Raw genomic sequence first — 13,933 nt, 5'->3', positions numbered from 1 at the left:
TCCACCGAAACAAAGTACAAGTTTTCATTATGTGAATAACTTGGAAATCTTAGCTCAAACAGCTGCAAAACCAGTTTTCCCAGCACGGAGACCTTGAGTTCTATAAGATAAAGCCATAAACATGTTTGTCTGAGTCTTCTATCAAAAGTTACAGCTATTTCTATGAAGTTGTACAAAAACGCTTTCTTTCGCCAAGACAGTGCGTTTCTCACTGTTACATGCATTTGAATGGGGAACTCCACCGAAACAAAGTACAAGTTTTCATTATGTGAATAACTTGGAAATCTTAGCTCAAACAGCTGCAAAACCTGTTTTCCCAGCACGGAGACCTTGAGTTCTATAAGATAAAGCCATAAACATGTGTATCCGAGTCTTCTATCAAAAGTTACAGCTATTCATATGAAGTTGTACAAAAACGCTTTCTTTCGCCAAGACAGTGCATTTCTCACTGTTACATGCATTTGAATGGGGAACTCGACCGAAACAAAGTATAGGTTTTCATTATGTGAATAACTTGGAAATCTTAGCTCAAACAGCTGCAAAACCTGTTTTCCCAGCACGGAGACCTTGAGTTCTATAAGATAAAGCCATAAACATGTGTATCCGAGTCTTCTATCAAAAGTTACAGCTATTCATATGAAGTTGTACAAAAACGCTTTCTTTCGCCAAGACAGTGCGTTTCTCACTGTTACATGCATTTGAATGGGGAACTCCACCGAAACAAAGTATAGGTTTTCATTATGTGAATAACTTGGAAATCTTAGCTCAAACAGCTGCAAAACCTGTTTTCCCAGCACGGAGACCTTGAGTTCTATAAGATAAGGCCATAAACATGTTTGTCTGAGTCTTCTATCAAAAGTTACAGCTATTTCTATGAAGTTGTACAAAAACGCTTTCTTTCGCCAAAGACAGTGCATTTCTCACTGTTACATGCATTTGAATGGGGAACTCGACCGAAACAAAGTATAGGTTTTCATTATGTGAATAACTTGGAAATCTTAGCTCAAACAGCTACAAAACCTGTTTTCCCAGCACGGGAACCTTGAGTTCTATAAGATAAAGCCATAAACATGTGTATCCGAGTCTTCTATCAAAAGTTACAGCTATTCATATGAAGTTGTACAAAAACGCTTTCTTTCGCCAAGACAGTGCGTTTCTCACTGTTACATGCATTTGAATGGGGAACTCGACCGAAACAAAGTATAGGTTTTCATTATGTGAATAACTTGGAAATCTTAGCTCAAACAGCTGCAAAACCTGTTTGCCCAGCACGGGAACCTTGAGTTCTATAATATAAGGCCATAAACATGTTTGTCTGAGTCTTCTATCAAAAGTTACAGCTATTTCTATGAAGTTGTACAAAAACGCTTTCTTTCGCCAAGACAGTGCGTTTCTCACTGTTACATGCATTTGAATGGGGAACTCGACCGAAACAAAGTACAAGTTTTCATTATGTGAATAACTTGGAAATCTTAGCTCAAACAGCTGCAAAACCAGTTTTCCCAGCACGGAGACCTTGAGTTCTATAAGATAAAGCCATAAACATGTTTGTCTGAGTCTTCTATCAAAAGTTACAGCTATTTATATGAAGTTGTACAAAAACGCTTTCTTTCGCCAAGACAGTGCGTTTCTCACTGTTACATGCATTTGAATGGGGAACTCGACCGAAACAAAGTATAGGTTTTCATTATGTGAATAACTTGGAAATCTTAGCTCAAACAGCTACAAAACCTGTTTTCCCAGCACGGGAACCTTGAGTTCTATAAGATAAAGCCATAAACATGTGTATCCGAGTCTTCTATCAAAAGTTACAGCTATTTATATGAAGTTGTACAAAAACGCTTTCTTTCGCCAAGACAGTGCGTTTCTCACTGTTCATTTGAATGGGGAACTCGACCGAAACAAAGTATAGGTTTTCATTATGTGAATAACTTGGAAATCTTAGCTCAAACAGCTGCAAAACCTGTTTTCCCAGCACGGAGACCTTGAGTTCTATAAGATAAAGCCATAAACATGTTTGTCTGAGTCTTCTATCAAAAGTTACAGCTATTTCTATGAAGTTGTACAAAAACGCTTTCTTTCGCCAAGACAGTGCGTTTCTCACTGTTACATGCATTTGAATGGGGAACTCGACCGAAACAAAGTATAGGTTTTCATTATGTGAATAACTTGGAAATCTTAGCTCAAACAGCTGCAAAACCTGTTTTCCCAGCACGGGAACCTTGAGTTCTATAAGATAAAGCCATAAACATGTGTATCCGAGTCTTCTATCAAAAGTTACAGCTATTCATATGAAGTTGTACAAAAACGCTTTCTTTCGCCAAGACAGTGCGTTTCTCACTGTTACATGCATTTGAATGGGGAACTCGACCGAAACAAAGTATAGGTTTTCATTATGTGAATAACTTGGAAATCTTAGCTCAAACAGCTGCAAAACCTGTTTTCCCAGCACGGAGACCTTGAGTTCTATAATATAAGGCCATAAACATGTTTGTCTGAGTCTTCTATCAAAAGTTACAGCTATTTCTATGAAGTTGTACAAAAACGCTTTCTTTCGCCAAGACAGTGCGTTTCTCACTGTTACATGCATTTGAATGGGGAACTCGACCGAAACAAAGTATAGGTTTTCATTATGTGAATAACTTGGAAATCTTAGCTCAAACAGCTGCAAAACCTGTTTTCCCAGCACGGAGACCTTGAGTTCTATAATATAAGGCCATAAACATGTTTGTCTGAGTCTTCTATCAAAAGTTACAGCTATTTCTATGAAGTTGTACAAAAACGCTTTCTTTCGCCAAGACAGTGCGTTTCTCACTGTTACATGCATTTGAATGGGGAACTCGACCGAAACAAAGTATAGGTTTTCATTATGTGAATAACTTGGAAATCTTAGCTCAAACAGCTGCAAAACCTGTTTGCCCAGCACGGGAACCTTGAGTTCTATAAGATAAAGCCATAAACATGTGTATCCGAGTCTTCTATCAAAAGTTACAGCTATTCATATGAAGTTGTACAAAAACGCTTTCTTTCGCCAAGACAGTGCGTTTCTCACTGTTACATGCATTTGAATGGGGAACTCCACCGAAACAAAGTACAAGTTTTCATTATGTGAATAACTTGGAAATCTTAGCTCAAACAGCTGCAAAACCAGTTTTCCCAGCACGGAGACCTTGAGTTCTATAAGATAAAGCCATAAACATGTTTGTCTGAGTCTTCTATCAAAAGTTACAGCTATTTCTATGAAGTTGTACAAAAACGCTTTCTTTCGCCAAGACAGTGCGTTTCTCACTGTTACATGCATTTGAATGGGGAACTCCACCGAAACAAAGTACAAGTTTTCATTATGTGAATAACTTGGAAATCTTAGCTCAAAAAGCTGCAAAACCTGTTTTCCCAGCACGGAGACCTTGAGTTCTATAAGATAAAGCCATAAACATGTTTGTCTGAGTCTTCTATCAAAAGTTACAGCTATTTATATGAAGTTGTACAAAAACGCTTTCTTTCGCCAAGACAGTGCGTTTCTCACTGTTACATGCATTTGAATGGGGAACTCGACCGAAACAAAGTATAGGTTTTCATTATGTGAATAACTTTGGAAATCTTAGCTCAAACAGCTGCAAAACCTGTTTTCCCAGCACGGAGACCTTGAGTTCTATAAGATAAAGCCATAAACATGTGTATCCGAGTCTTCTATCAAAAGTTACAGCTATTCATATGAAGTTGTACAAAAACGCTTTCTTTCGCCAAGACAGTGCATTTCTCACTGTTACATGCATTTGAATGGGGAACTCGACCGAAACAAAGTATAGGTTTTCATTATGTGAATAACTTGGAAATCTTAGCTCAAACAGCTGCAAAACCTGTTTTCCCAGCACGGAGACCTTGAGTTCTATAAGATAAAGCCATAAACATGTGTATCCGAGTCTTCTATCAAAAGTTACAGCTATTCATATGAAGTTGTACAAAAACGCTTTCTTTCGCCAAGACAGTGCGTTTCTCACTGTTACATGCATTTGAATGGGGAACTCGACCGAAACAAAGTATAGGTTTTCATTATGTGAATAACTTGGAAATCTTAGCTCAAACAGCTGCAAAACCTGTTTTCCCAGCACGGAGACCTTGAGTTCTATAAGATAAGGCCATAAACATGTTTGTCTGAGTCTTCTATCAAAAGTTACAGCTATTTCTATGAAGTTGTACAAAAACGCTTTCTTTCGCCAAAGACAGTGCATTTCTCACTGTTACATGCATTTGAATGGGGAACTCGACCGAAACAAAGTATAGGTTTTCATTATGTGAATAACTTGGAAATCTTAGCTCAAACAGCTACAAAACCTGTTTTCCCAGCACGGGAACCTTGAGTTCTATAAGATAAAGCCATAAACATGTGTATCCGAGTCTTCTATCAAAAGTTACAGCTATTCATATGAAGTTGTACAAAAACGCTTTCTTTCGCCAAGACAGTGCGTTTCTCACTGTTACATGCATTTGAATGGGGAACTCGACCGAAACAAAGTATAGGTTTTCATTATGTGAATAACTTGGAAATCTTAGCTCAAACAGCTGCAAAACCTGTTTGCCCAGCACGGGAACCTTGAGTTCTATAATATAAGGCCATAAACATGTTTGTCTGAGTCTTCTATCAAAAGTTACAGCTATTTCTATGAAGTTGTACAAAAACGCTTTCTTTCGCCAAGACAGTGCGTTTCTCACTGTTACATGCATTTGAATGGGGAACTCGACCGAAACAAAGTACAAGTTTTCATTATGTGAATAACTTGGAAATCTTAGCTCAAACAGCTGCAAAACCAGTTTTCCCAGCACGGAGACCTTGAGTTCTATAAGATAAAGCCATAAACATGTTTGTCTGAGTCTTCTATCAAAAGTTACAGCTATTTATATGAAGTTGTACAAAAACGCTTTCTTTCGCCAAGACAGTGCGTTTCTCACTGTTACATGCATTTGAATGGGGAACTCGACCGAAACAAAGTATAGGTTTTCATTATGTGAATAACTTGGAAATCTTAGCTCAAACAGCTACAAAACCTGTTTTCCCAGCACGGGAACCTTGAGTTCTATAAGATAAAGCCATAAACATGTGTATCCGAGTCTTCTATCAAAAGTTACAGCTATTTATATGAAGTTGTACAAAAACGCTTTCTTTCGCCAAGACAGTGCGTTTCTCACTGTTCATTTGAATGGGGAACTCGACCGAAACAAAGTATAGGTTTTCATTATGTGAATAACTTGGAAATCTTAGCTCAAACAGCTGCAAAACCTGTTTTCCCAGCACGGGAACCTTGAGTTCTATAAGATAAAGCCATAAACATGTTTGTCTGAGTCTTCTATCAAAAGTTACAGCTATTTCTATGAAGTTGTACAAAAACGCTTTCTTTCGCCAAGACAGTGCGTTTCTCACTGTTACATGCATTTGAATGGGGAACTCGACCGAAACAAAGTATAGGTTTTCATTATGTGAATAACTTGGAAATCTTAGCTCAAACAGCTGCAAAACCTGTTTTCCCAGCACGGGAACCTTGAGTTCTATAAGATAAAGCCATAAACATGTGTATCCGAGTCTTCTATCAAAAGTTACAGCTATTCATATGAAGTTGTACAAAAACGCTTTCTTTCGCCAAGACAGTGCGTTTCTCACTGTTACATGCATTTGAATGGGGAACTCGACCGAAACAAAGTACAAGTTTTCATTATGTGAATAACTTGGAAATCTTAGCTCAAACAGCTGCAAAACCTGTTTTCCCAGCACGGAGACCTTGAGTTCTATAAGATAAAGCCATAAACATGTTTGTCTGAGTCTTCTATCAAAAGTTACAGCTATTTCTATGAAGTTGTACAAAAACGCTTTCTTTCGCCAAGACAGTGCGTTTCTCACTGTTACATGCATTTGAATGGGGAACTCGACCGAAACAAAGTATAGGTTTTCATTATGTGAATAACTTGGAAATCTTAGCTCAAACAGCTGCAAAACCTGTTTTCCCAGCACGGGAACCTTGAGTTCTATAAGATAAAGCCATAAACATGTGTATCCGAGTCTTCTATCAAAAGTTACAGCTATTCATATGAAGTTGTACAAAAACGCTTTCTTTCGCCAAGACAGTGCGTTTCTCACTGTTACATGCATTTGAATGGGAAACTCGACCGAAACAAAGTATAGGTTTTCATTATGTGAATAACTTGGAAATCTTAGCTCAAACAGCTGCAAAACCTGTTTTCCCAGCACGGAGACCTTGAGTTCTATAATATAAGGCCATAAACATGTTTGTCTGAGTCTTCTATCAAAAGTTACAGCTATTTCTATGAAGTTGTACAAAAACGCTTTCTTTCGCCAAGACAGTGCGTTTCTCACTGTTACATGCATTTGAATGGGGAACTCGACCGAAACAAAGTATAGGTTTTCATTATGTGAATAACTTGGAAATCTTAGCTCAAACAGCTGCAAAACCTGTTTTCCCAGCACGGAGACCTTGAGTTCTATAAGATAAGGCCATAAACATGTTTGTCTGAGTCTTCTATCAAAAGTTACAGCTATTTCTATGAAGTTGTACAAAAACGCTTTCTTTCGCCAAGACAGTGCGTTTCTCACTGTTACATGCATTTGAATGGGGAACTCGACCGAAACAAAGTATAGGTTTTCATTATGTGAATAACTTGGAAATCTTAGCTCAAACAGCTGCAAAACCTGTTTGCCCAGCACGGGAACCTTGAGTTCTATAAGATAAAGCCATAAACATGTGTATCCGAGTCTTCTATCAAAAGTTACAGCTATTCATATGAAGTTGTACAAAAACGCTTTCTTTCGCCAAGACAGTGCGTTTCTCACTGTTACATGCATTTGAATGGGGAACTCCACCGAAACAAAGTACAAGTTTTCATTATGTGAATAACTTGGAAATCTTAGCTCAAACAGCTGCAAAACCAGTTTTCCCAGCACGGAGACCTTGAGTTCTATAAGATAAAGCCATAAACATGTTTGTCTGAGTCTTCTATCAAAAGTTACAGCTATTTCTATGAAGTTGTACAAAAACGCTTTCTTTCGCCAAGACAGTGCGTTTCTCACTGTTACATGCATTTGAATGGGGAACTCGACCGAAACAAAGTATAGGTTTTCATTATGTGAATAACTTGGAAATCTTAGCTCAAACAGCTGCAAAACCTGTTTTCCCAGCACGGGAACCTTGAGTTCTATAAGATAAAGCCATAAACATGTTTGTCTGAGTCTTCTATCAAAAGTTACAGCTATTTCTATGAAGTTGTACAAAAACGCTTTCTTTCGCCAAGACAGTGCGTTTCTCACTGTTACATGCATTTGAATGGGGAACTCGACCGAAACAAAGTATAGGTTTTCATTATGTGAATAACTTGGAAATCTTAGCTCAAACAGCTGCAAAACCTGTTTGCCCAGCACGGGAACCTTGAGTTCTATAAGATAAAGCCATAAACATGTGTATCCGAGTCTTCTATCAAAAGTTACAGCTATTCATATGAAGTTGTACAAAAACGCTTTCTTTCGCCAAGACAGTGCGTTTCTCACTGTTACATGCATTTGAATGGGGAACTCCACCGAAACAAAGTACAAGTTTTCATTATGTGAATAACTTGGAAATCTTAGCTCAAACAGCTGCAAAACCAGTTTTCCCAGCACGGAGACCTTGAGTTCTATAAGATAAAGCCATAAACATGTTTGTCTGAGTCTTCTATCAAAAGTTACAGCTATTTCTATGAAGTTGTACAAAAACGCTTTCTTTCGCCAAGACAGTGCGTTTCTCACTGTTACATGCATTTGAATGGGGAACTCGACCGAAACAAAGTATAGGTTTTCATTATGTGAATAACTTGGAAATCTTAGCTCAAACAGCTACAAAACCTGTTTTCCCAGCACGGGAACCTTGAGTTCTATAAGATAAAGCCATAAACATGTGTATCCGAGTCTTCTATCAAAAGTTACAGCTATCTATATGAAGTTGTACAAAAACGCTTTCTTTCGCCAAGACAGTGCGTTTCTCACTGTTCATTTGAATGGGGAACTCGACCGAAACAAAGTATAGGTTTTCATTATGTGAATAACTTGGAAATCTTAGCTCAAACAGCTGCAAAACCTGTTTTCCCAGCACGGGAACCTTGAGTTCTATAAGATAAAGCCATAAACATGTTTGTCTGAGTCTTCTATCAAAAGTTACAGCTATTTCTATGAAGTTGTACAAAAACGCTTTCTTTCGCCAAGACAGTGCGTTTCTCACTGTTACATGCATTTGAATGGGGAACTCGACCGAAACAAAGTATAGGTTTTCATTATGTGAATAACTTGGAAATCTTAGCTCAAACAGCTGCAAAACCTGTTTGCCCAGCACGGGAACCTTGAGTTCTATAAGATAAAGCCATAAACATGTGTATCCGAGTCTTCTATCAAAAGTTACAGCTATTCATATGAAGTTGTACAAAAACGCTTTCTTTCGCCAAGACAGTGCGTTTCTCACTGTTACATGCATTTGAATGGGGAACTCCACCGAAACAAAGTACAAGTTTTCATTATGTGAATAACTTGGAAATCTTAGCTCAAACAGCTGCAAAACCAGTTTTCCCAGCACGGAGACCTTGAGTTCTATAAGATAAAGCCATAAACATGTTTGTCTGAGTCTTCTATCAAAAGTTACAGCTATTTCTATGAAGTTGTACAAAAACGCTTTCTTTCGCCAAGACAGTGCGTTTCTCACTGTTACATGCATTTGAATGGGGAACTCGACCGAAACAAAGTATAGGTTTTCATTATGTGAATAACTTGGAAATCTTAGCTCAAACAGCTGCAAAACCTGTTTTCCCAGCACGGGAACCTTGAGTTCTATAAGATAAAGCCATAAACATGTTTGTCTGAGTCTTCTATCAAAAGTTACAGCTATTTCTATGAAGTTGTACAAAAACGCTTTCTTTCGCCAAGACAGTGCGTTTCTCACTGTTACATGCATTTGAATGGGGAACTCCACCGAAACAAAGTACAAGTTTTCATTATGTGAATAACTTGGAAATCTTAGCTCAAACAGCTGCAAAACCAGTTTTCCCAGCACGGAGACCTTGAGTTCTATAAGATAAAGCCATAAACATGTTTGTCTGAGTCTTCTATCAAAAGTTACAGCTATTTCTATGAAGTTGTACAAAAACGCTTTCTTTCGCCAAGACAGTGCGTTTCTCACTGTTACATGCATTTGAATGGGGAACTCCACCGAAACAAAGTACAAGTTTTCATTATGTGAATAACTTGGAAATCTTAGCTCAAACAGCTGCAAAACCTGTTTTCCCAGCACGGAGACCTTGAGTTCTATAAGATAAAGCCATAAACATGTGTATCCGAGTCTTCTATCAAAAGTTACAGCTATTCATATGAAGTTGTACAAAAACGCTTTCTTTCGCCAAGACAGTGCGTTTCTCACTGTTACATGCATTTGAATGGGGAACTCGACCGAAACAAAGTATAGGTTTTCATTATGTGAATAACTTGGAAATCTTAGCTCAAACAGCTACAAAACCTGTTTTCCCAGCACGGGAACCTTGAGTTCTATAAGATAAAGCCATAAACATGTGTATCCGAGTCTTCTATCAAAAGTTACAGCTATCTATATGAAGTTGTACAAAAACGCTTTCTTTCGCCAAGACAGTGCGTTTCTCACTGTTCATTTGAATGGGGAACTCGACCGAAACAAAGTATAGGTTTTCATTATGTGAATAACTTGGAAATCTTAGCTCAAACAGCTGCAAAACCTGTTTTCCCAGCACGGGAACCTTGAGTTCTATAAGATAAAGCCATAAACATGTTTGTCTGAGTCTTCTATCAAAAGTTACAGCTATTTATATGAAGTTGTACAAAAACGCTTTCTTTCGCCAAGACAGTGCGTTTCTCACTGTTACATGCATTTGAATGGGGAACTCGACCGAAACAAAGTATAGGTTTTCATTATGTGAATAACTTGGAAATCTTAGCTCAAACAGCTGCAAAACCTGTTTTCCCAGCACGGGAACCTTGAGTTCTATAAGATAAAGCCATAAACATGTGTATCCGAGTCTTCTATCAAAAGTTACAGCTATTCATATGAAGTTGTACAAAAACGCTTTCTTTCGCCAAGACAGTGCGTTTCTCACTGTTACATGCATTTGAATGGGGAACTCCACCGAAACAAAGTATAGGTTTTCATTATGTGAATAACTTGGAAATCTTAGCTCAAACAGCTGCAAAACCTGTTTTCCCAGCACGGAGACCTTGAGTTCTATAATATAAGGCCATAAACATGTTTGTCTGAGTCTTCTATCAAAAGTTACAGCTATTTCTATGAAGTTGTACAAAAACGCTTTCTTTCGCCAAGACAGTGCGTTTCTCACTGTTACATGCATTTGAATGGGGAACTCGACCGAAACAAAGTATAGGTTTTCATTATGTGAATAACTTGGAAATCTTAGCTCAAACAGCTGCAAAACCTGTTTGCCCAGCACGGGAACCTTGAGTTCTATAAGATAAAGCCATAAACATGTGTATCCGAGTCTTCTATCAAAAGTTACAGCTATTCATATGAAGTTGTACAAAAACGCTTTCTTTCGCCAAGACAGTGCGTTTCTCACTGTTACATGCATTTGAATGGGGAACTCCACCGAAACAAAGTACAAGTTTTCATTATGTGAATAACTTGGAAATCTTAGCTCAAACAGCTGCAAAACCAGTTTTCCCAGCACGGAGACCTTGAGTTCTATAAGATAAAGCCATAAACATGTTTGTCTGAGTCTTCTATCAAAAGTTACAGCTATTTCTATGAAGTTGTACAAAAACGCTTTCTTTCGCCAAGACAGTGCGTTTCTCACTGTTACATGCATTTGAATGGGGAACTCGACCGAAACAAAGTATAGGTTTTCATTATGTGAATAACTTGGAAATCTTAGCTCAAACAGCTACAAAACCTGTTTTCCCAGCACGGGAACCTTGAGTTCTATAAGATAAAGCCATAAACATGTGTATCCGAGTCTTCTATCAAAAGTTACAGCTATTCATATGAAGTTGTACAAAAACGCTTTCTTTCGCCAAGACAGTGCGTTTCTCACTGTTACATGCATTTGAATGGGGAACTCGACCGAAACAAAGTATAGGTTTTCATTATGTGAATAACTTGGAAATCTTAGCTCAAACAGCTGCAAAACCTGTTTTCCCAGCACGGAGACCTTGAGTTCTATAAGATAAGGCCATAAACATGTTTGTCTGAGTCTTCTATCAAAAGTTACAGCTATTTCTATGAAGTTGTACAAAAACGCTTTCTTTCGCCAAGACAGTGCATTTCTCACTGTTACATGCATTTGAATGGGGAACTCGACCGAAACAAAGTATAGGTTTTCATTATGTGAATAACTTGGAAATCTTAGCTCAAACAGCTGCAAAACCTGTTTTCCCAGCACGGAGACCTTGAGTTCTATAAGATAAAGCCATAAACATGTGTATCCGAGTCTTCTATCAAAAGTTACAGCTATTCATATGAAGTTGTACAAAAACGCTTTCTTTCGCCAAGACAGTGCGTTTCTCACTGTTACATGCATTTGAATGGGGAACTCGACCGAAACAAAGTATAGGTTTTCATTATGTGAATAACTTGGAAATCTTAGCTCAAACAGCTGCAAAACCTGTTTTCCCAGCACGGAGACCTTGAGTTCTATAAGATAAGGCCATAAACATGTTTGTCTGAGTCTTCTATCAAAAGTTACAGCTATTTCTATGAAGTTGTACAAAAACGCTTTCTTTCGCCAAGACAGTGCGTTTCTCACTGTTACATGCATTTGAATGGGGAACTCGACCGAAACAAAGTATAGGTTTTCATTATGTGAATAACTTGGAAATCTTAGCTCAAACAGCTGCAAAACCTGTTTTCCCAGCACGGAGACCTTGAGTTCTATAAGATAAAGCCATAAACATGTTTGTCTGAGTCTTCTATCAAAAGTTACAGCTATTTATATGAAGTTGTACAAAAACGCTTTCTTTCGCCAAGACAGTGCGTTTCTCACTGTTACATGCATTTGAATGGGGAACTCGACCGAAACAAAGTATAGGTTTTCATTATGTGAATAACTTGGAAATCTTAGCTCAAACAGCTGCAAAACCTGTTTGCCCAGCACGGGAACCTTGAGTTCTATAATATAAGGCCATAAACATGTTTGTCTGAGTCTTCTATCAAAAGTTACAGCTATTTCTATGAAGTTGTACAAAAACGCTTTCTTTCGCCAAGACAGTGCGTTTCTCACTGTTACATGCATTTGAATGGGGAACTCGACCGAAACAAAGTATAGGTTTTCATTATGTGAATAACTTGGAAATCTTAGCTCAAACAGCTGCAAAACCTGTTTGCCCAGCACGGGAACCTTGAGTTCTATAATATAAGGCCATAAACATGTTTGTCTGAGTCTTCTATCAAAAGTTACAGCTATTTCTATGAAGTTGTACAAAAACGCTTTCTTTCGCCAAGACAGTGCGTTTCTCACTGTTACATGCATTTGAATGGGGAACTCGACCGAAACAAAGTATACGTTTTCATTATGTGAATAACTTGAAAATCTTAGCTCAAACAGCTGCAAAACCTGTTTTCCCAGCACGGGAACCTTGAGTTCTATAAGATAAAGCCATAAACATGTGTATCCGAGTCTTCTATCAAAAGTTACAGCTATTTCTATGAAGTTGTACAAAAACGCTTTCTTTCGCCAAGACAGTGCATTTCTCACTGTTACATGCATTTGAATGGGGAACTCGACCGAAACAAAGTATAGGTTTTCATTATGTGAATAACTTGGAAATCTTAGCTCAAACAGCTGCAAAACCTGTTTTCCCAGCACGGAGACCTTGAGTTCTATAAGATAAAGCCATAAACATGTTTGTCTGAGTCTTCTATCAAAAGTTACAGCTATTTATATGAAGTTGTACAAAAACGCTTTCTTTCGCCAAGACAGTGCGTTTCTCACTGTTACATGCATTTGAATGGGGAACTCGACCGAAACAAAGTATAGGTTTTCATTATGTGAATAACTTGGAAATCTTAGCTCAAACAGCTGCAAAACCTGTTTTCCCAGCACGGAGACCTTGAGTTCTATAAGATAAAGCCATAAACATGTGTATCCGAGTCTTCTATCAAAAGTTACAGCTATTTCTATGAAGTTGTACAAAAACGCTTTCTTTCGCCAAGACAGTGCGTTTCTCACTGTTACATGCATTTGAATGGGGAACTCGACCGAAACAAAGTATAGGTTTTCATTATGTGAATAACTTGGAAATCTTAGCTCAAACAGCTGCAAAACCTGTTTTCCCAGCACGGGAACCTTGAGTTCTATAAGATAAAGCCATAAACATGTGTATCCGAGTCTTCTATCAAAAGTTACAGCTATTCATATGAAGTTGTACAAAAACGCTTTCTTTCGCCAAGACAGTGCGTTTCTCACTGTTACATGCATTTGAATGGGGAACTCGACCGAAACAAAGTATAGGTTTTCATTATGTGAATAACTTGGAAATCTTAGCTCAAACAGCTGCAAAACCTGTTTTCCCAGCACGGAGACCTTGAGTTCTATAATATAAGGCCATAAACATGTTTGTCTGAATCTTCTATCAAAAGTTACAGCTATTTCTATGAAGTTGTACAAAAACGCTTTCTTTCGCCAAGACAGTGCATTTCTCACTGTTACATGCATTTGAATGGGGAACTCGACCGAAACAAAGTATAGGTTTTCATTATGTGAATAACTTGGAAATCTTAGCTCAAACAGCTGCAAAACCTGTTTTCCCAGCACGGAGACCTTGAGTTCTATAATATAAGGCCATAAACATGTTTGTCTGAGTCTTCTATCAAAAGTTACAGCTATTTCTATGAAGTTGTACAAAAACGCTTTCTTTCGCCAAGACAGTGCG

The sequence above is a fragment of the Maylandia zebra genome, linkage group LG5 (genome assembly GCF_041146795.1).
Source record: "Maylandia zebra isolate NMK-2024a linkage group LG5, Mzebra_GT3a, whole genome shotgun sequence".
In the NCBI taxonomy this organism is placed as follows: Eukaryota; Metazoa; Chordata; class Actinopteri; order Cichliformes; family Cichlidae; genus Maylandia; species Maylandia zebra.
The sequence above is the reverse complement of the archived record's forward strand: the minus strand, read 5'-3'. Positions refer to the sequence as shown.